At 33.1% G+C, this 21,983-nt stretch overlaps 1 pseudogene; it reads left to right on the forward strand.

Moving 5' to 3' along the window:
• The first annotated feature begins 19,073 nt into the window (after positions 1-19,073).
• LOC123747477 (death-associated inhibitor of apoptosis 2-like) lies at positions 19,074-21,632 on the forward strand (annotated as a pseudogene).
• The last annotated feature ends 351 nt before the right edge of the window (positions 21,633-21,983 follow it).

The following is a 21,983-nucleotide window of genomic DNA, read 5'->3' on the forward strand; positions in this document are numbered from 1 at the left end:
TAATAATAATAATGATGATAATAATAATAATAATAATCGAATCGTTTATATATAAATAAAAAAATATGTAAATAAATAATTAAATATATATTATACTATATATAACATGCAATCTTCTAACATTTATAATATATATATATATAAAATGGACAATAATTGTTTATTGTTAGCTTTCAACTACATTCAAAAAACATCTTATGAACCAAATGATAGTTACTATAATCCCCGTCTTTATAAAAATCATATTCTTTATGAAGCTTCTGTTTTAGTAGTAAATATGTCTAATGGTTTTTGTAATGTAGATAAATCAGCTTTTCATTTCCCTCTTAAAAATATTTATACATCTCTACATTTAAAGGCAGATGAAGATGAAATGATTAGTGATGATGACGATGATGATTTGAATAAGTGCCTAGAATTGTTAGTAACCAAGTTTAATGTAAAATATGCTTGGGTTTATGGAATTAATCAAATCCTTTTTAAATTACCGGTATTGCAGTATCTTACTGTCTTTAATATAAGGAGTTCAACTATCTATAAATTTGGAGAAGAAATTAAATTAGATGAGTATTCCATACCAAGACCTATACAAGTTTATAATAAACGTAATAATTTTCCACCACCTTCACATAGTATAACTAATCTTTGTCAAATGCTCTCCAAAAATCTAATTAGAGGATATCAAGATTCTTTGAAGACTATTAATTTTTATGCAGATAGTAAAAAGAACCCAGATTGTAGACATTTACATTGTTCTTTACATTTCAAAGCCACCAAGAGCAATTCAACGTGTGCATGTTTATTAAATGAAATAAATCGCCTCATTCTCATGTTTTTATCCGCCAGTCAAGATCTATATTTAACCGAATACAAAGAATATATTAAATGCAATCCAAATCACAATGAACGCTTCTGTCAATTCATGGCTGGACGTGAAGTTGAATTCAAACTACAAACGCTACTACTCAGTATGATTTATCCCGAAAAATTTCATTGGGACTGTTATAGAAATGAAAATGGGATTTATGTGTCAGTAAAACTAATAGATTATCCAAGGAAAAATATAGATAAATATAAATTAATTAAATGGCAAACTAGTCAATTTTCTAAGCTTATTATGACGGAAAAATCAATCAACCATCGAGATTCTAATTTCATTGAAAATATTATGATATTTTGGGGGTTTGATGAAATATATAATGTACATTTATTACCTTAGTAAATAAAAATGGAATCTATTATTAATAGTAATTTATATTTACCTACATCATCTGATGATTACTCAAGAATACTATCTTCAGATTCAATATCGTCATTACCTTTATTTTCACAAATTTCTTTACAACCCGAACCCGAACCCATACTTGAACCTGAACCCATACTTGAACCTGAACCCATACTTGAACCTGAACCCATACTTGAACTAGAACCCAAACCCATACTTGAACCTGAACCCATACTTGAACTTGAACCAAGACCTAAACCTAAAATGGAACCAGAATCAAAACTAGAACAACAAAAACAACCAGAACTAACAGATTTGCCATCTCCTAGACCACATTTCCCCAAAAAAGATAGAGGTAGTTTATATAGTCATGTATTTGATTATAAAGTGAAAAAGAATAATAAAGAATTACGACGATATCTATTGAAAATATACATTCAACAAAAATGTTCTCCTAAAAACAATGATGATGAAATGTCTAAATTTATTTATGAATTTGGTAATCAAAATCTAGAGGATATGGACTGATGAAGAATTGAAAAATATTATAAATATGATAACTTTGGTACAAAATATATTATCAGATCACTCTTATGTTAAAGACTTCTTTCAATTATTTAAAAATGTTTCTGAACAAATTAAAGACATTGCTCTCCAGAAATATCCTCAGTATTTATCGTCAATAAACCTGATTTTTAAGCAGATTATAATTAGTTTACAACGCATTGAAAATAACAAGAATGAACATGTTGACAAATTATTAATGCTTCTTTCATTAGACATGAAAGATATGAAACACTATCAACCAACTTCTTCTAGTACAATAATAATACATGCCTTGGTTCAAACTGGAATAAGTTTAATTATGTGTGGTATAATAGAATTTATTAATAATCGGGGTAAGGTTCAGGCAGAATACGATGCCAATCAATTCTTTAATTTAAAAGAACATGATGAAGAATTAATGGAAAATGTTGAAGACAATGATGATAATCCAATAAGAAAAATATTCAAACCTTCTTCATAAAAAAAAAATATTTAAACATCATGTGTGTTCAAACATCAGGTACCTTAGAAAAATCTTACAATACATTATGCCTACTATACAGTCCATCTTGGATACATCAGTGACAATGAAACAGAAGTGAAGTGCATGTTGTATGATTATATAAAAGGAGTTGAATATCATCTGAGCCTTCAGTTTATTAGCAGTCAGGATGCCCTCCGCATCCTCTCCTTAAAGACAAACTGATATAATGGGAAATTAGTTGGAGAAAGCTGAAACGAACCCCAAATCTAGAAGTCCAAGTCCCTTTTTAGAAGAGGAAACAATGGATGGTAGGTAATAATACGAATATATAGATGTTTATATACATTTTTTACAATATACCTTTTTTTTTCTTATTTTAATATATGTTTATTTTTTTTTATTTTTTTTTTAGAACAATCTACACAGCAGTTAATGTTGCCCCCCCTCCCGCCTGAAATGGTTATAATAGAGGAAGATGATGAACAAGAGATGAATGATTTTGGGATATTGGAAATGGAACTCTGTATTATTAAAGAGAAGAATGTCGAAGGTGAAGAGAAGACTCACATAGTGTTCCAGATGCCAGCTAAAGTACCAGATTTATTATTAACGGGAGCGGATCCAAAGAATAATGTGTCTCATCAAGCAAGTACCTACAATATTCTCATGGCAGATGTGTCAGGATCCATGTTCATTTACTGGAATGGTGTAATGACAGGGTGGAACGAATATGTGGCACCTCATTTGGTAGGGAGAACGAATCTGTTCGTGTTTGGCAGTAAAGTTGAATTAAAACGATCAGAAACAAACCTAATAAATAGTGATTTTGCTAATGGTCAAACAGATTTGACTGGTGCCCTACAAACTATTGTACATGAGGTTTACCAATGTAAGGAGAGGTATATCAAAGTGTTTCTTATTACTGACGGCCATCATAATACAACATTGATTCAGCCAAGTCATGTTATTGACAAAATGAATGAGGTTGAGAATAAGATTTGTGAGGTTTTTGTGTTAGGTGTGGGATGTGACTTTCCCGTTCAGTATAGTCTGGATATAAGGTCGCGTTTGCACAATGGTAGTACCAATATGCCTTCACTTTTCTGGGCGAAAACGTCAGATGAATTAGAGGAAGAGATGAAGAAAATTGGTGGATACATATCTGATGGAACTTCACCGATCCTGAAGTTGTCAGTGAAAGGTTTCTTACTGCCAGGGGGTATAGCCAAGGACAAATTCTACCTGAATGAGTGGGTATATTTTCCCTGTGAACAAGAACAAGTGAAACAACTTAGATTAATATATGGTAATAATGGATGTCACATTTCACCCCAGTTTCGTCGTATATCATTATTTGAGTTGAATGAAGTATTTCGACAATGGAATTCGGTTATTATTCAAATTAATAATAAGAAAGAACCAGTTCCTTCAGATGTATTACCTTTAATGGAAAGAATTTTGAAATCAATTCAAGCTAGTGAGGAACTCAGTAGTAGATCTATTCGAGATCGGTTAGAACAAAAAGAATTTAAAAAATATGAATTAGAGTTAAGATCCTTGCTTAATAAAATAAGAGTAATATTAACCACTGAAAAATTCCAAAATGAAAAAGATCTGGCTGAAACTATTCTGAGTACAACAGTAAGAGGTGAAAAATATGAAACTAAATGTCTTCAGATGAAAGGTCATTCAGATGAAGATTATAGAAATGATTGTAAAATGTTCATGGAGATTTATGAAGAACAAAAAAAGTTGATAATGCGCATTAAAAATGATCCAGATGATTATTGTCAAGTAACAATGACCTCCACTATATCTGACTTGCAAGATTGAGATTTCCCCACGATGTTGAATAGTAATAATAAATATGAGTTTTTAAAACTGTTTACGATCTCTGGCATTCCCGTGTATGCTCCACATAGTAACTCTGTAACAATCAATCCATGGTCATATAGTGTTAGAAGTATACTGAAATGGCCATATACTATCATGAGCCAGGTTGCCATAGAAAAGAGCAAAGTAGTGGAGTTGGTATCTGATAATAACTTTAATGCCATAATCCCGATCTTTTCTCAAGATGCTTCCCAAATTATGGCCCCATTAATGGGTACAAGACTCTATGCGATGTGTGCGACTTATGCAATCACAAAAAATCCATACATTATTGATTTTGACATTCACATGGCAGCTTTAGGAGTGACCTGGATGAGGATTCTGTTTGAAAACCCAACTCAGCCTAGGCCCGAGTTTGTGCGATTGCGTATTGCACACATAGAAGCAACAGCAACATCGGGGTATCTCCACCGACCAAGTTTTAAGAAATATTGGCAAGTGCTTATCAATGACACGGCCCAAGCACTCATGACAGAGAGTTTTGAAAGAAATTTTGGGGAAAAACCCATAAAATGTGAGTCACTAATTAAACCTATGTTTATACTTTACTTACATCAACGAAGTGATGAGACTCCTCTAGAGGATAAAGTTGTTATCAAAGTTGTGAGGATGATTCTCTTAGAATACATTGGTCGTTGCCTTTCTAAATATAAGAAACAGGAAAAGAATTCCACACCCTTCACTGATTTCTTTGCCAAAACACTTGTTGATGAAAAGCTTAAAGAAGAATGGGTGAAGAACTACATTGCGACCTCAGAAAACCTAACCCTTAAGGATTTTTATACCTTAGAAGAGGTTGAGAAGACAGCCAGAAAACATTTTAAAGACGAGGACATGCAAAATATTAAGGAAAAGTTAAAACAGATCCCCATAGCTGTGGATATGAAAAAGGTAGAGAAGCTACGGGATGTTTTTCTGGCTGGAGATATATCTTGGTTTTCATTGCGAATTTTTGCTAAAGAAGTTGGTCTAAAGGAAGACGTTATTGACAATATGTTTAATGAACACAACGTGTTTATTTATACTGCACATGCCCTACAGTATAGAGACTCTCGTGAACGGCTAACTTCAAATGTTAGTGATAACGTCCAAGCTTTAGTGACTCAGCGGGTTCACCAGGAGAATTGTCTCAATATTTACAAGGAGTTTGAAAATATAATTGTTCAACATAAAAAGGATTTGTGGTTGCAGGAATATTTATCAACACACAGAGAAATTGTGCGCCCCATGACAAGGTCACAAATCCTAATAGAGGCTTCTGGACGAGGAGTTCAGGTAACAAATGATACTTTTGAAGAAGTGTATAAGAAATACCGACCAAATGTAGGGCTGTTGGGTAATGCTTGTCAATGTCGAAATTGTCCTTTTTACCTGATACCCAGTAAAAGGTATAATCAACACTTACATTTAGCACGTCATTATTCTTCAAATTATCCTCATCATTTGCACTCGGCAGCCTATTTTTGCAGGCATGAAGACATAGCAGATGCTATCTTCTACCAAGAGTCTATTAGTAAGTCTCAATTAGATAATGCTTTCATTGAGGACCTTACATTTTTACTAAATATATATCAAGAAATGGCCCCCTACTGATGATTAATTATTTAATAATTCATCCAGGGCCACCCGATGTGGGTGGGCCAACTCAATTGTTATTATTGCTGTGACCACCTCTGTTGATTTTCCCCTACCTAAGCTTTATTAATTAAACTTGGCTCGTGCCATATTTAAGGTTAGTAGTAGTATCTATCATTCATGCCCTATTGTACTCACTACACAATTTTATGATATTAAATTGGGTGGTACTGTTTTTTTTTATAATATAATTATTGTATTTATGTATGTAGTTAGAAAAATATATTTATTGGAATGGTTGATTTCCTTCATTTTCCCAGAGCATCTTCACACAAATTTTATAGCATATTAACACAAACAAGGTTAAATCTGGCACACACACACACACTCAGCTTTCAGCCTCTGATTCTGCTATTGAGTTCAATAGGTTCTTCTCTTCCATTGGTTCTTGCTAATGATATTCCATCTTCCAGTACTGACATTAAGGACTATCTTACAGGGAACTATCCCCAGTCTCTGTACCTAAAGCCTATTAGATCTTTAGCCCAAGTCACTTGAACTCCAAACCTTTCCAGATATTCTAAAAAAAGCGAGAGTAACGCCTGTCCACAAATGTGGTGATCTCACAGATGTTAACAACTACAGACCTATATCAATCCTGCCAAACTTGTCAAAAATTTTTGGCTTCAGGCCCCCAAAAGCACTAACGATGCACTTATTAGTATGCTTAACTCGATTCATACAGCTCTTGATAAAAATGAGTTCCCTGTTGGGTTATTTGTGGACCTGCATAAAGCTTTCGATACTGTCAACCACCAAAACCTTCTTCTTAAATTACATCATTATGGTGTCAGAGGACACTCCCTACAATACCTCAAATCCTACCTTACTGACAGGCTCCAATGTGTTTCTGTGAATAATACAATTTCTCCCACCCTACCCATCAACATTGGTGTTCCCCAAGGCAGCATACTTGGCCTGATCCCCTTGCTCTAAATGCCACAGTAAATACTGAGCTAAATAAAGTCCATCTGTGGCTAACTGCCAACAAACTCACCCTTAACATTGACAAAACTTTCTATATTCTGTTTGGCAATAAATCCTCTAATCAAATAAATCTCAAAATAAACAATACCCAAATTTGTAACAAATTAGATGGCAAATTCCTTGGCATTCTCATTGACCACAAGCTGAATTTCCAGGGACACATTCTAAACATATCAAAAAAAGTTTCAAAAACTGTGGACATTCTTTCTAACATCAGATATTATGTACCACGCCCTGCCCTGGTGACTCTCTATTACTCCCTTATCTATCCATATCTCAACTATGGTATTTGTGCTTGGGACTCTACTACCCAAAATCACTTACGTCCTCTAATTACTCAACACAAAGCTGCTATTAGGACAATATCCAATTCTGGCCCCAGACATCACTCGGTACCCAAATCCCTGAATATGTTAGACATTAAGTCACTGCACATTCTCTGTTTTTTCAACAATGTTCCCCCAAATAAAAATTATTATTATTATTATTATAAACACTTTAATAATAGTGGATATTCTATTTTCTAGTTCACTCTCTTGTTGGTTGGTGGCATCTTCTGTGTTAACATCTTACGCTCGTTCTTGAGGTACTAGTTCACTCTCTTGTTAGTTGGTGGAAACTTCATTCTTCTGTGTTAACATCTTATTCTCGTTCTTGAGGTAAATCAACTCTTTCTTTTTCTTCCTCCCTTATATATTCTATTTTCTAGTTCACTCTCTTGTTGGTTGGTGGAAACTTCTGGTAGATAACAACATTCTTCTGTGTTAACATCTTATTCTCATTCTTGAGGTAAATCAACTCTTTCTTTTCTTCTTCAAGTGTGTTTCCATTCTTTTCAATTTTTTAATCAACTCAGCTTGTCTCTGCCTAGGGTTAATCTGGGAAAGCATCTTCGTACAACTTTTTCTTGGAAGGGCAGCAAAGCGTGTGTGGTGGGCTGGCTGGATGGCCGTCCGTTAGTGGATGTAGTGAGAGTGGCCACGGATATTTATATATGTGGCTCAGCTAACACAGTGCTTCCGGCAACCAGCTATTAGTCAGAACCGGGACTTTTATGTGGTACTTATTACTATCTAGCTTATCTAGGCTATTCACAAACACAACGAAAACAACATATGTCCCATACAGTCCTGCCCTTTCGATAACCTACACTGAATACACTGAATAATAATTACCAAGGCAAAATTTAAACAAATAAAAACATGCACACTTTTATTTAATGAAAATTACAGTGGAATTAATATGGAATGAAACATGTCAACCCTTTGTGACCATTGAAAAAAAAAAATCCTTATTCTTGCATCTTTCATATTGTTAAGCTAAACAATGTCCCAGGTTCTTTCCTAAGTCATGCATTTGAAAATAATTTAGTTTTATTATCTTCTTAGCATGAAATGTTTTAGGATTGTTGTTATGGTAGTTTACATATATTATGTGTTTCTTCATACCCTAAAAAGATCAGAATATTTGCTATGATATATGAATCTTGATGATTCACCCTTGTTTGCTTCATTACATGTTTGTTAAAATTCCTAACCTCCCATTGAATCCAGTTATATTTATTTTTAACAAGAGAGTTTAGAATTGTTACGCCTACATCCATTCCATTTATGTTTCTCCTACATTGCCAATGAATTTTCTCTGGCCAAACCATACTGAGCAACAGCGCTTGCAGTTTGTATTCGACTTCACGTTCAGCCATATATTGGCACATTCGTTCCTTATCCCTATGATTACTATTAATGTAATCTTTATATTCTGTCGTATATAGCTCTTGACTAGCGGATATGAACATAAGAGTAAGGCGGTTTATTTCATTCAACAGACAAGCACAAGTTGAACTACTCTCACCTTCTAAATGAAAATTACACTGTAGATCATTATTGCTGTTTTTATTTGTGGTATAGAAGGTAATACTCTTTGTGGAATCCTGGTATCCATTAATCAAATTTTGGGCGAGTAAATGACAAAGATTTGTAATACTATGTAAAACTGGTGGAAATGTATAAATATTACCCCGACGGTATAATACATTTCGATATTCATTAAAAGATTTATTTATTGTTATTTTGTCTCTAAATGTGTGGATGTTCTTATTTCGGATATCGAAGACTGCCAGATTTTGTAAAACAGGTAATTGGAATAAGATTTGATTATTTCCATAGACCCAGACATATTTTATATCATATTCTGACACCAGAGTTTCTAGACATTCGCTTAAGTTATTTAATTCTTCTTGATTTTGGTTTAATTCTTCATCTGTTATTTCATCTTTGTTCGTTTTTGTATTTATATCTAGATACCTATTAATACATTTGAAGGGGAAATGAAAGACCGATTTATCTACATAACAATAACCATTAGCCATATTTACTACTGAAGCAGAGGCTTCGTATAGGATATATCGTTTATGGACATATCCATTCGATTCAGAAAAAGTTTGTATATAATTAAAAGCTAATAAAAAAAAATTTTCCATTATTATTAAACCTCTATTTTTTTAAAGAAACAAATGTATATAAGTATAGTTTAATATTATCATAATAAATGAAATTAACATTGGACTTCAAAATAGGTATTTTTTCTCACCCCATAAAAAATGAGTGAAATTGTTAAAACAATCTTGAGTATGGTACATTTCCCTGAGGATGGGACCTCAGGTTTAAGAGAACGTATAAATATAAAAACTTATTTAAACAATGTTTCTGCTAAAGATGATGATGAAATAAGAACAATCATATTACTAAATAAATTGTTTTATTTATTTGATCTATCTGATCGATACATAAAATTAATAACTAAAACATATCCTCTTATTAAAAGTCAATATCAACAAAAGGAAACCATAGCTTTATTAAATAAACAATATGATGAGTGTAATATGGAAAAAAAATTCCTAGAGACTGTGATAGCAGAAAAAGAACGCGAAATACTCGATTTAAATAAACAAGTTGACAAGTTTACAACTGAAATAGAAAAACAAAAAAATATAATAAACAAAATAGAAATTGACAACAATGAATATGAAGAAGAATTGAAAACCCAAGTATTGTATTTAGGTCAATTAAAAGAATGTGAAGATAAAATAGAGGAAAAAGACAAACAAATAAAAGAATTAGATAATAGAAATATAGAAAAAGACAAACAACTAACAGAAAAAGACAAACAAATAACAGAATTAGGTAATCAAATTAAACAGTTACATATTCTAACTAATTCAAATAATACTGAAATAAAATCTAAAAATGTTGAACTCAATAAAAAACTACAACTATGTACCACACAATTATCTGAACAAACACAAAAAATAAATAAAATAAATGAAGAATTAACTTAAAGTTATAGATATATTACCGAGTTAAAGAGTTCTTTAAACGATTGTGAAAGTGATAAAAAAATAAAAATTGATATAACTGAAACTTGTAAACGAGAAATAAATGAAAAACAAAAACAAATAGAATTTTTGAATCTAAAGTGGCTTAATGAAAAACATCAACTAGAAGAAACTTACAAAAATGAACTTGAGAAATGTAACTACGAAAAACATGAACTAGAAAAAACCTATATGAAACAACTTGAGGAACAAAAACAAGCCCATCAACGGCAATATAAGGAGTTATTATCACTCAAAACAAAAGAACTTGAGAAACATCAACAAGCAGAAGAAAGTTATAAACAACTTCAGGACCAAATGCTAAATAAATATAATGAATTCTTGGCGAATATAAACACAATAAATAATTCTAATAATACATTATTTAATAATTTAAAAAAAAAATCTATATTATCAAATGATGATATAACTGAATGTTTTTCAAATATATTGTTTATAAATAATAGTTATTCAAGTGAAAAAAATAAACTAATTGAAGAAATAATAATAAAGATTATTGATCATTTTAATACAGAACACAAGAATTATATTCAACAAGAACACACAAATAGAATGGCTAAGTTAAATGACATTATTAACAATAGTAATTATAATAATAATGATCTACAACCGGAAAATATAGCAAATATATTATTTACTAACGAGGAAGAAAGAGGGTTATTTAATCATATACTAAATAGTTTCAAAACTAATATTACTGATGAAATAGTAGAAAAACACCAAAAAGAATTAATGCCTTATGTTGATTTAAATGTTGTTTTAAAGCGTCAGTTACAAGAACCAAATTATTTGGCTAAAATGTTAGTAGATGAACTTGCATCTATGGATTTAGTTAAAGAAAAGATAATAGAACAACTTGCGGATTTATACAAATATACAAAAGAAACAAATTATGAAGTTATAAAGGTATATACTTTTATTACAATTATATATACAATTTATCAGAACGAACTTAAAAAAGATTTTAGCATACGAAATATAAAACACTTTTATGTAATTATCTTGCAAGTGATTCACAAATCATGTGGTGATACTTCTAAAATATTAGCCATTCAACAAATGCAGGAATCAGAAAAATCGATATTAAAACAAACAAATAAAGAAATGAATTCTAAAATGTTAGTCATGGCTTCTGAATTAAAAGAATCGAAAATACATTTGTCGATGATTAATACAATTGACGTTTCTTCAGACTATGATGAAACTCTAGTAGAAAAGTTCACTTCTATTATCAGAACTATTATTAATGAACTCGATGCTTACCTATCAGAGAAGTGCCGAAAAAAGTATTTGTTATTAGCATTCGATCAGATTAAAGTAAAAGAAATATTTTGTAGGAATAGTGTTGCCAAAAATGAAATGAAACAATTATTCTATTCTCTTTCGAATCATATTTCTAAATTTATATTCTGCGCCCAGTTCTATAAAAATTTTGTTACGGTAATAAACGATAAAATTCTTATGCCTTCTATTCAATTAAACCTATATTTTTCACAAAACCTATATGACATCGATACTATGAAAACAGCTTTATTAAACTTCCAAAATATAAAGAAAGCTATTAAAACCCCTTCTGTTTTTCCCATTATATATAATATTAAGGGTTTAACACTGATTGGAGAAAAAATTAACATTAACGACGATGAAATTTACAAAAATCAAATAGTGTCTATTGATAACAAGGATAACAATTTAAAATTACTTACATTATTGAACAGTGATGATATTGAACAAGAAAAGAAATGGTTTATTGAAACACAAATAATAAAGAAGTATTTAAATGTAATCGGCGATGAAATCATTTTAAAAACAATTTCCTCTCAGAAAGTTTCATCACAGGAAACAACAAAAACATCAAAAACATATAAAACAACAGATTCGGGGACAAAACAAAAAGATGCCAAACAACGATCAAAATTAAATACCCAAGACAGACGAAAAAATGAAATATTGACTCTGAAAAAGAATCAAAGAGGAAAACAGTTCATGAATAGGAGAGGAACAGATGGAAAGCAATTGGAAGAGGAAGTTGATATTAATCCAATAAATGACCCCAGTTCATCAGTTGAAGGTAAAGAATGAGGATATTAAACCAATAAATGACACTAGTTCAATAGTGCTAGAAGAAAAGAAGGAGGTTGAAAAGGAAATAGAAGAGGATGTAATAATGCTAGACGAAAAGAAGGATGATAAAAAGGACTTTTTTTTTGGGGGGGGGAGGGGATAATAATAAAAAAATTAAAAAAAGGAGTAGCAGGTCGGGGAGTAGGCAAATTAACTCAACTCCAAAAAAAGAGAGAAAGAGAATAGAAAGATTTTAAGAAAACATTCAGCCTTTGATTATATACTACTTATCCATTAAATTATGTGTTTATGATCTAACAAAATAATCAGAATTAGAATTTAGTAATCGGCCTATATTAATAAAAATATAGAAAATATTAATGAAAATAACTTGTATTGATTCAGCAACCTATGGTGGAGGGAGGGGGATGGGATAGTGGTATAAAAGGAGAATTTCTGCCTATTTAAGAGTCACAAACCCTTGCTCTCTCTCCAGCTCCAGTGTCAGGTGTACAGTCTACTGAAATTAAGCAGTTTATCATTCAGTAGGGTAGTGGCGGGCATCATTACAGTTTAACTATTGATCCATATGCAGTCATCTAGTCCATCAAGAATTACATAACAACAAGCTTTAATAATCAATTCCTTACCAGTTCAGTTTATGAATCAAATCATAAAAAAAACCACACACTCTATTTCTTATTGTTATAGTACCTACATTAACTACTTATGTGTGCAATGATCAGGTACAGCCGAAGCTGAAGGAACAAGTCAGAATATACCACTTCCTAAGCCATTTGGAAACATATAAAGAGAGTATAGTGTAAAATGATTGACTTGTAGTTATATGTCTCTTTCAGGTAAATTACCATTTAGAGATTGATTTTTTATTCATTATACTACAGTAAAACACAATTATAATAGTAATTTTAATTTATTGTTATTCGTTCTTTCCTCCCTCTATCCTCCCCCACCCCTTGTTTCCGAACTGATGAAGGGTTTCGAGATAACTACTAACTCTTCTGGAGAAGCAAAAGAACAAGCTGAAAGAGGTCAAGCTGCATCTGTCTTACTTGAGCAAATGTCTTGTTTGGTTGAATCAACGGTAAAAGCAAGGTCATCTTCTTCATCTTCTTCCTCATTATCGTCTTTATCGTCGTCCTCATCGTCGTCCTTATCGTCGTCCTCAAACGCATTCGAAAGTGACCGGTTGATTGACAAACTAAAGGGCTTGGTACTAAATAAGGCCATAAAGAGAAAGATGAAGAAGAAAGAAAAGGCACTAAGGAAGCTTGATTCTAGAAAAATCAAATGGCCATGGTCTTCAGATGGAGATGATGACACCAAGTGAGGGGAGGAATGGGAGAAGCAGGAGAATGTGGAGGAACGTGTCTTCGGTCAGGAAACAACAACAGGCACAGGTATGTATTTGTAATTAACTTTACTAATAAGAGGATTAATTTCAGTTGTACGTTATTTATTTGTTTGTGATTAAAAGTTTTTTTTTTTTAATCTGTGAATTCCTATGCTCTGTTAAAATTTATTCGGTAGAGAATATATTAATGTCTTTGTTATTTGCTACTACACAGCTCCGCAACTTCCCAAAAAGAGATGTCGAAGTGACAGACACTAAATGGAAGATAGAAGCCATCATGGATAAAATCACACAGACTGGAGAATAAAATGAGGAATGCCTGTATAGCAGAACCTTGAAACCGGTTTCTGAATGTTGTTGGCTGCATTGTGGTGGCTTATTTCCCCAAGAAAATACTTTTACAAAATAAGCATGAATGGACAGTTCAATCAGAAAATAGTAGTAGTTGTTAGTCACTCTAAATAAATAATTGGGGTAAAAAAAGGTAAAAGAATGAGATACTGAATATATTATATTATTTCCACAAATTAATTTATTTTATTATCCTACCCCAACCCAAATTTTTCCAAAAGGCTCCCAGGCCCCCACTTTTTTCTAGTATTTGGGCAATTTTTAATTCAAATTCACTTTTTTACGTAACTTCTTCAACCCAGCAGCCAAAAGCACCCGTGTCGAGCAATAGTGGGATCGCATCCGTGAGTGGGCATCCCGTAGCAGTCATACTCCCCAATTTCATAACTTTCTGTCGCCCACAAGTTAAGGTAAAGAAGCTGCGCTGAAAAAAAAATTGAAACAATGCTTATTGATGTCACAGAGAGAACATCAATACACCTCAATCAAAAGAATATTGATTAGAAAAAACGATGAACACCACCAACCTCAAGCAGAAGAATACTGATTTAATAAAAAATTTTGGACCGTTGAAGGTTGAAGTCAACATTTTTAAAAGTGATATTTTAGATAAAGTGTTGAAAACCTTGTGAACAAACTCATGGCGGCGAAGTCCACCTAGTAATGTAATAGCTGGTTGCCCGGAGCAGTACTGTGTCAGTTGAGCCATATATATAAATATTCGTTGCCGCCGACCACTCTCACTCTTATATTACATCCACTGATGGCCAGCTTCGCTGCTCTTCCAAAGAAAAAGTTGTCCGAGATGCTCTCTCCTCAGATGAACCCCAGGATGGAGAATATGACACAAGATACGCTGAAAAAAACCTTGAAACTATGCTGGGAAGAGGAAGAGGAGACACTAATATTGAATATAGAGAAAGAGTTGTTACAAATAATCCACGACATCAAGCTGAACAACACCAACCTCAAGCAGAACAACACCGACATCATCAAGCAGAATGAGACAATATTTTTGAAGACAGACCAAGAGTTGTTACAATTAATCAGCAAAATAATCACCAACATCAAGCAGAACAACACCGACATCAATCAGAACAACACACTATTGAAGATGATAGAGCAAGAGTTATTAAAAATAATCACTTACCTGAAGCAGAACTACACCGACCTCAAGCAGGAGATTGATGATTTAAAAAATGAAATTAAAGAGTTGGAAGGCTGAAACAACCCGCCTTTCTTTTGAGGAATTGATATGTGCAACCACTTGGAAGTCATATTAATTTATAATGGGACCAAAGAGCCAATGTTATTCAAAACTTCCGCACAGTGACTGACATAGTGACTAACGTGGGTACATCACCGACCTGAAGAAGAAGAATACAAACCTCTGGCAGGAGATTGCTGATTTAAAAAAAAAAAAAACTTTCGAACAGTTGAAGGCTGCCTCATTTCATTTTTAATTCCACTGTAATTTTCACTAAATAAAAGTGTGTATGAATTATAAAATATATTGCTTTATTTTTTTTTAATTTTGCCTTTATTATTCTAGTGTACATAGGTAGGGGAATGGGGGCACCTTTTAATTTCACTGTAATTTTTCACTAAATAAAAAGTGAGCCCAGAATGGGAACAGATGTAGTATAATTAAAAAGTAAGATGATAATGTCAGTATGGCTGGCACTAGTTCCGGTGAGTGTCAGTACAAGTTGTCATATGTCGGTATTGTGAAGACTGTCTAGATACGTGAAGGTGGGTTTGGAGTATCCCACGCTGGGCTAGATGCCCATTCATCTTTAAAAATTCGTATGTACAAAGTAGTGGGTAATTTTTCTTCATATTTAAAAAAACTACGGATAGTTAATTGGATGAGGGTATACTCACACACAACATATTTGTGTTTTTTCAGGTGGTAACTTAAGTTGTCATCACACACATTAAACAAAACCAATTCATCATCTTGAAATACTACTTTAATATGGTCTATTTCAATTTTTTCCTGTGATGAGGCCTTCGACATCAAAATCACTTGATAGGTATTTTCAAGCTTGACTCCATTATTTTGTCTCATGAATAATTCATATTTTATTCCCCACTTTAGTAGTATTTCTTCAAGTTTTATTAACATAATCTTTACAGATTCAATTTCCCTTATTTCATTGGGGTTAGTAGGGTTGGGTTCAGTCTTTACAGATTCAGCTTCCCATATTTCATTGGGGTTCATTGCTTTGCCTGTAGGGTTGGGTTCACTCAGAGTCTTATCATTTTCAAAATTTGCTGTTGTCTCGTTAATATCAGTCATAATGGTGATCTATTTCAAATCTGTGAATGTAAAAAAAAAAAATAAATATGTTAAGGCATATGTAACTTAACTGATCAATCAACATTTTTATCTAAGATAGTATAAGGTGATGCAGGACTAATAATTAGAGTAAGACCAAACAAGACCCTACCTTACCCAAACTAAGTCAATATAATTATATTATCTTATTATATTATAATATTATCAAAGTGGACTCACTAGATACAGCACAGGACTAGGGTTGTAACTGACAGTTGAATTCTTTTATATCTATCTTTTCAAATTCTGACTTGAGGAGTAGGAGGATGAGGAGGAGGAGGAAGAGGAGGAGGGGTAGGGGTGAGTTAAATCGCCTTCAAGTATATAAAAGCGTTATGCCCAGTATTATTACCTCAGTGTTAAGTGGTCTGATGCAGCATGCATATGTCCATAGTGATAACTATTTAATATTATTTAATTGTTGACATATACAACAACTATGGATTCACCACTTTCTATAAATATGTTAATGATGACCCTTGATAACATATACCAAAACAAGATGAAAGAAAAACTTCCAGATACATTTGGAGCATCATTTCAGAAGATGATTTGCTATGCTGAAAACAGTTTAAAGTCTTCGGAATTGTAAGTATCATTATTATAATATGTTAATAATATATATCATATATATATTTTTATAATATCCATACCCCAATAAATTATTACTTCTTATTTTTTTTTTCTTTTGTTTGTAGGTATGAAAATCTTTTAAAAACATTGAAAGAAAAAAAGAAGATAAAAAGAATAAGTGCAAATGTCCCACATGGAATCCTATCCCCTGAAGATGACCCTGCTATTCTTCATGATATAAAGGTCAACTGCTATGGCCCTGATGACACAATCTACAACAATGATCCTGAAGTTCGAAAAAATGTTCCTCGTGGTGTAACACTCTTGGAGTTTAAGGGACAGTTTGATTTAGTGATCTTTGCCAATAAAAAATTTACTGGTGGTATTGGTGATGAGGATGATAAACAACCGGAAACAAATGATCTATGGAAACAATATTGCTTAGAAGATCTCAGTACTACTACTTCTAAAGTAGTTTGTATGACTAAAGTGAATGGTGAATCAGCTCATTTCAGTGGCAGATACATTAATGGTAATTTTTTTTTAATTACTAGGAGTAAAAGTGTTCATATGTTAATTGGAGAAAGGGAAGATATTGAGCGGTATGATGGAGAACGTTATGTTGTTGCTAAAGTTGTGGCCAGATCACTGTGGGATACATTGAATAATATGGATATTATGAATCGACATTTGGTATATAGTATCTTACACTATACTAAATGTACAGCTGTGTGAGCTTCTTCAACCTGACAACCAACATATTGTTAACCTCAGTCACTTGGATAAGCATCAACTCAACGTTATCTGTTTTACTCCATTGTACAACGAATATGAAGAGACTAGCCTTCTTGCATTACCTCCACACTTCACACTCAACCTGTTTACGGCATTAGGCTTTACATCTCCTGCCTATTCAATAATTGAAGCTAAAGATGTAGTGAAACACCAGAATAAGGTAGGCAAACAAAAAGTCTATTGTACAAGGAAGTGCCAATTTATATTGTCACATTTTTCAATACAATTTCTTTTATGAAACTATATTATTAAATTATTTTTACAGGTGCGAAGTGATCTTTACAAAGAAGGTGAAGTTTTTTATTTTCTAAATGAGAATGAAGAAACAATTGGAATGATAAAAGTAAAAACAAGATGGTATGTAATACTTAGAGCCTTGAGGGAAAAAGCAGTTTATTGTTTTTTATCCAAGAAAAAAACAAGCAAAATTGGAGTTTAGAGAATAATATTCACTTAACTCAATTACGACTAAATGAAATTCAGAAATGGCTCAAGTTCTCGATTTATATTTTACAAAGATGTAAGGTGAGTATGATGGGTAAAGCACCTACCTACTTTGTTTTCATAAAAAGACCCTCTTAAGAAATTAATTATTTGAAAAATTAGGTTGAAAAATAAGGGATTTATAACACTAATAAATAATTATCATTACTTTCAGGAAATGGGGACAAGTTTTCTACAGTGGCTAAATGAAAAAGTAGAAAAAAAACATATTGCCGTGGAAGATATTAGGCCCCAATTTCCAACAATATGGAGCAGGTTTCTTTTTGAAAAAAATTTGACCGACAATTTTGAAGATGATGAAGAAGAAGAATTAGGTGGTTAGTTACCATTAACTTTATTATACAGTGGAAGGCATTGGGAAGACAACCAACTCAGTTACACATTTTCATCTAGATCATCTTTAGAAGTCTATAGAGACAAATTACCGTCTTCATTACTGTCGAGAAGTGGACTAGGGACAATTAATTAAAATATGTTTTCTAGTAACACCTGTGGTAGGGATGACATCTTTTAGACTGGAGTTTGTATTGATTTACACATGATATATAAAGTGTTCATCAATAAAAATAAGTAAGTAGTTAGGTAGTAGTGTAAAAAATGTAGTAAAACTTCCACAATTAAAATTTCTATTTTTATCACAGAATTTCCACTTGGTTCCCTATATTTTTCTTACCATTATTTCAGCTTTTTACTAAGGGATCTGGTAATGGATTTCAGCTGATAAACTCTATAGTCTCAATTTTAAGTCCATGAGTCAACAGGAAGAGGAGGAGGAGGAGGAGGAGGAGGAGGGGGGGAGGGGGGAGGGAGATTGTGTATTATATAAAGAGAGAGAGAGAGAGAGATGCCTCTCTCAGTCACTAACTAGTCAGTCTAATGCAACACTCACATTTTGTTTTCATAGCAATGAGAGAAGAAAAAAATCGTTTGGAGACTTTTAAGGACTGTAACTTCAGTGTAAACAGTCATGTACTTGCAAAGGCGGGTTTCTATTATACTCATAAAGCAAATCTTTTAGAATGTTCAATGTGCCATTTTCAAATTGATGCCACGAACGTAAACCAAGATGAAAATAGAATCATTGCTTTACATAAGAAAGAGAAACCAGAATGCACATTTAATCAGAACGTGAAAAGATCTATTTCTAAGAAGTTTGATTCATATGACAGTTTACGGTTTGAAAAGGAACGTTTGAATACCTACATAGATTGGCCACTTGAATGGTTAGAACCATCTGATTTGGCTCGTGATGGCTTTTACTATCTGCGAACAAATGACCACGTTGCTTGTGTCTTTTGTCGAGGCATTGTTGGTTCCTGGGAAAGAGGAGACACTCCCAGAGGCGAACATCAGCGGCACTTTCCCCATTGTCAATTCATTCGAAACCAACCAGTGGGAAATTTTCCACTGATATTTAATGAAAAATTCGAGGGTTAATCCGTTCCACTGAGAAATAGTAAAAATTCGTCCTATAGACAAGGAATAGATGTCTGTGGTCTAAGTCCTATGACAGACAATGGAGTTCACCAGCATACCATCGCCAAGCGAAAAGACTACTTAACACTTGAAAGTCGCCTAGCAAGCTTTAACAATTGGCCTGAACGTGTAACACAGAAACCAACTGAATTGTCAGAAGCTGGATTCTTCTATTGTGGTTTAAGTGATCATGTGCGCTGTTATCATTGTGGGAATGGACTTCGAAACTGGGAAACTGATGATATACCTTGGGATGAACATGCTCGCTGGTACCCAGAGTGTACCTTCCTCTTCTTGATGAAAGGAAAAGAATTCATTGATCAGGTATGTCAGCTACAGTAACTTGAAATGAAGGTTGACTATTATTATTGTAATCTTTATAAAAGCCATTTGTAACATTAACTTTATTTTTTTTTCAGGTTCAAGGGGAAAGGCCACCTTATGAGACAAACCCTTCAATAACCCATATCAATGAAGATCAACACAAACTTATTAAGGAACTAGACATAACTAAGCACCTTATTTCAATGGGTTTCCAGGAAGATCATGTGATGACAACGTATCATAATCAACTCAAAGAGAAGGGGTTACCTTTCTTTGACATTGGGTCACTTATTGAAGCAGTCTTGCAGTACATAGAAGACGAAGTTAGAAAACTTCTAGTAAATAAATTGGCATTGGCTGAAGTTGATGTTGTCCCAAGCCCACCCATGTCTGATGGAAATGAGTTGGCTTCTGACACAAACCAACAAGTAGAATCATCTACAACTTTAATACAGCCAATAGTAGATGAATTGGCATTGGCTGAAGTTGATGTTGTCCCAAGCCAACCAATGTCTGATGGAACTGAGTTGGCTTCTTACCCCAATCAGCAAGTAGAATCTACAATAGTTGATGAATTGACATTGACTGAAGTTGATGTTGTCGCAAGCCCACCAATGTCTGGTGATTCTAACCCACAACCATTATTTGGTAGAATAACTGATCAAGTTGCCGCTCTCCCAAAGTCAGAAGGTACAATTAGACACAGAGTGATTGAGTGTAAGATTTGTATGAAGAAGGAGAGTGAGTTAATGTTTTTACCTTGTAATCACATATGCACTTGTTTCAAATGTGCATCAAACATATCCACATGTCCAATTTGCAGAGCTGAGATAAAATATACTATTAAAGCAATTATATCATAGTAAAGAATATTTTAGATGTGTGATAATGATATGATTCGAGAGCAATACTGCAAAGCCTAACATGTTTGAATTTATGGAAATGAACGTACAGATGTGCTGGTGGCTGAAGGTGCTGAGGGAGACCATATTGAAAATACTTCATACCCAAGACTCTTCTAAGAAATTAGAAAACATCATTGTCAAGAAAGTTGTGTTGGATACAAAAATATGTCCACACCTACAGTAATAAGGATGATTTTAGACCATTTACATAACATAATGTATCCTATCTATCAACCCGGCTGGAAATATATGAATTTCAAATCCTATTATTCCTATAATAAATACCTTATAATTATTATTGACGAAATATTATTCCTCTCCCCAGATATAATCTCAGATGAGGAAAAGTTGTAGTTTAGTTATACCAATGTGTGTGTGTGTATCCTTTCAAAATACATATTTCTATTTTTTTTTGTCTTTAAGGTAGTATAAAAGTGTCACTAAGGTAGCCTGCAGCAGAACACAGTTTATAGATTAATTAGTGGTAGAGTCGCAATCCAAGCACACTACACTACATACTACCTCTTGATATAACTTTCTAGACAGTGAAAGTGAACAAACAAGCAGTACTATTCAATCTCTGGCGGAACTGAAGAAGCAAACAACCATTCCACAAACTAGTCAAGCCAATCAACCAACTTGTCTGTCAACTGATCTACAACCACCCAACCAATCTGTCCATCAAATGGTCTACAACCACCCTTTTTCTGTTGGAAGTTTCTTTCTAGGGAAGTGGATAACAATTGATCATATAAAATAAGAGAGCACATACTGTTTTTCATAATGGTTGCACCATATGAATTTGATGACATGCAATTGTCAAGGTCTTTAGTATGTGTCTCAGGCAGAACATCCACTTTCGCTGCTACAGTTCCAGTGGACCCATTGCCTCCGAAATTAGCAGGACCCAGAACACAACAGCAACTATTGCTGAATATTAATAAGCTGAAACATGAAAACCATATTATTCAACAAAATTTGTCAGTTTTGTATGAAATGTTTAAAGAACAGGAGAAACAAATTTCTATGTTGAGAAGGGGTATAAGGGAATGGAGCATCCAAAAAAGTTCCTTTTCCGAAACCACTATCTCCTCCTACTTACTCAACACAC

This window comes from Procambarus clarkii, chromosome 55 (genome assembly GCF_040958095.1).
Source record: "Procambarus clarkii isolate CNS0578487 chromosome 55, FALCON_Pclarkii_2.0, whole genome shotgun sequence".
NCBI classification, from domain to species: Eukaryota; Metazoa; Arthropoda; class Malacostraca; order Decapoda; family Cambaridae; genus Procambarus; species Procambarus clarkii.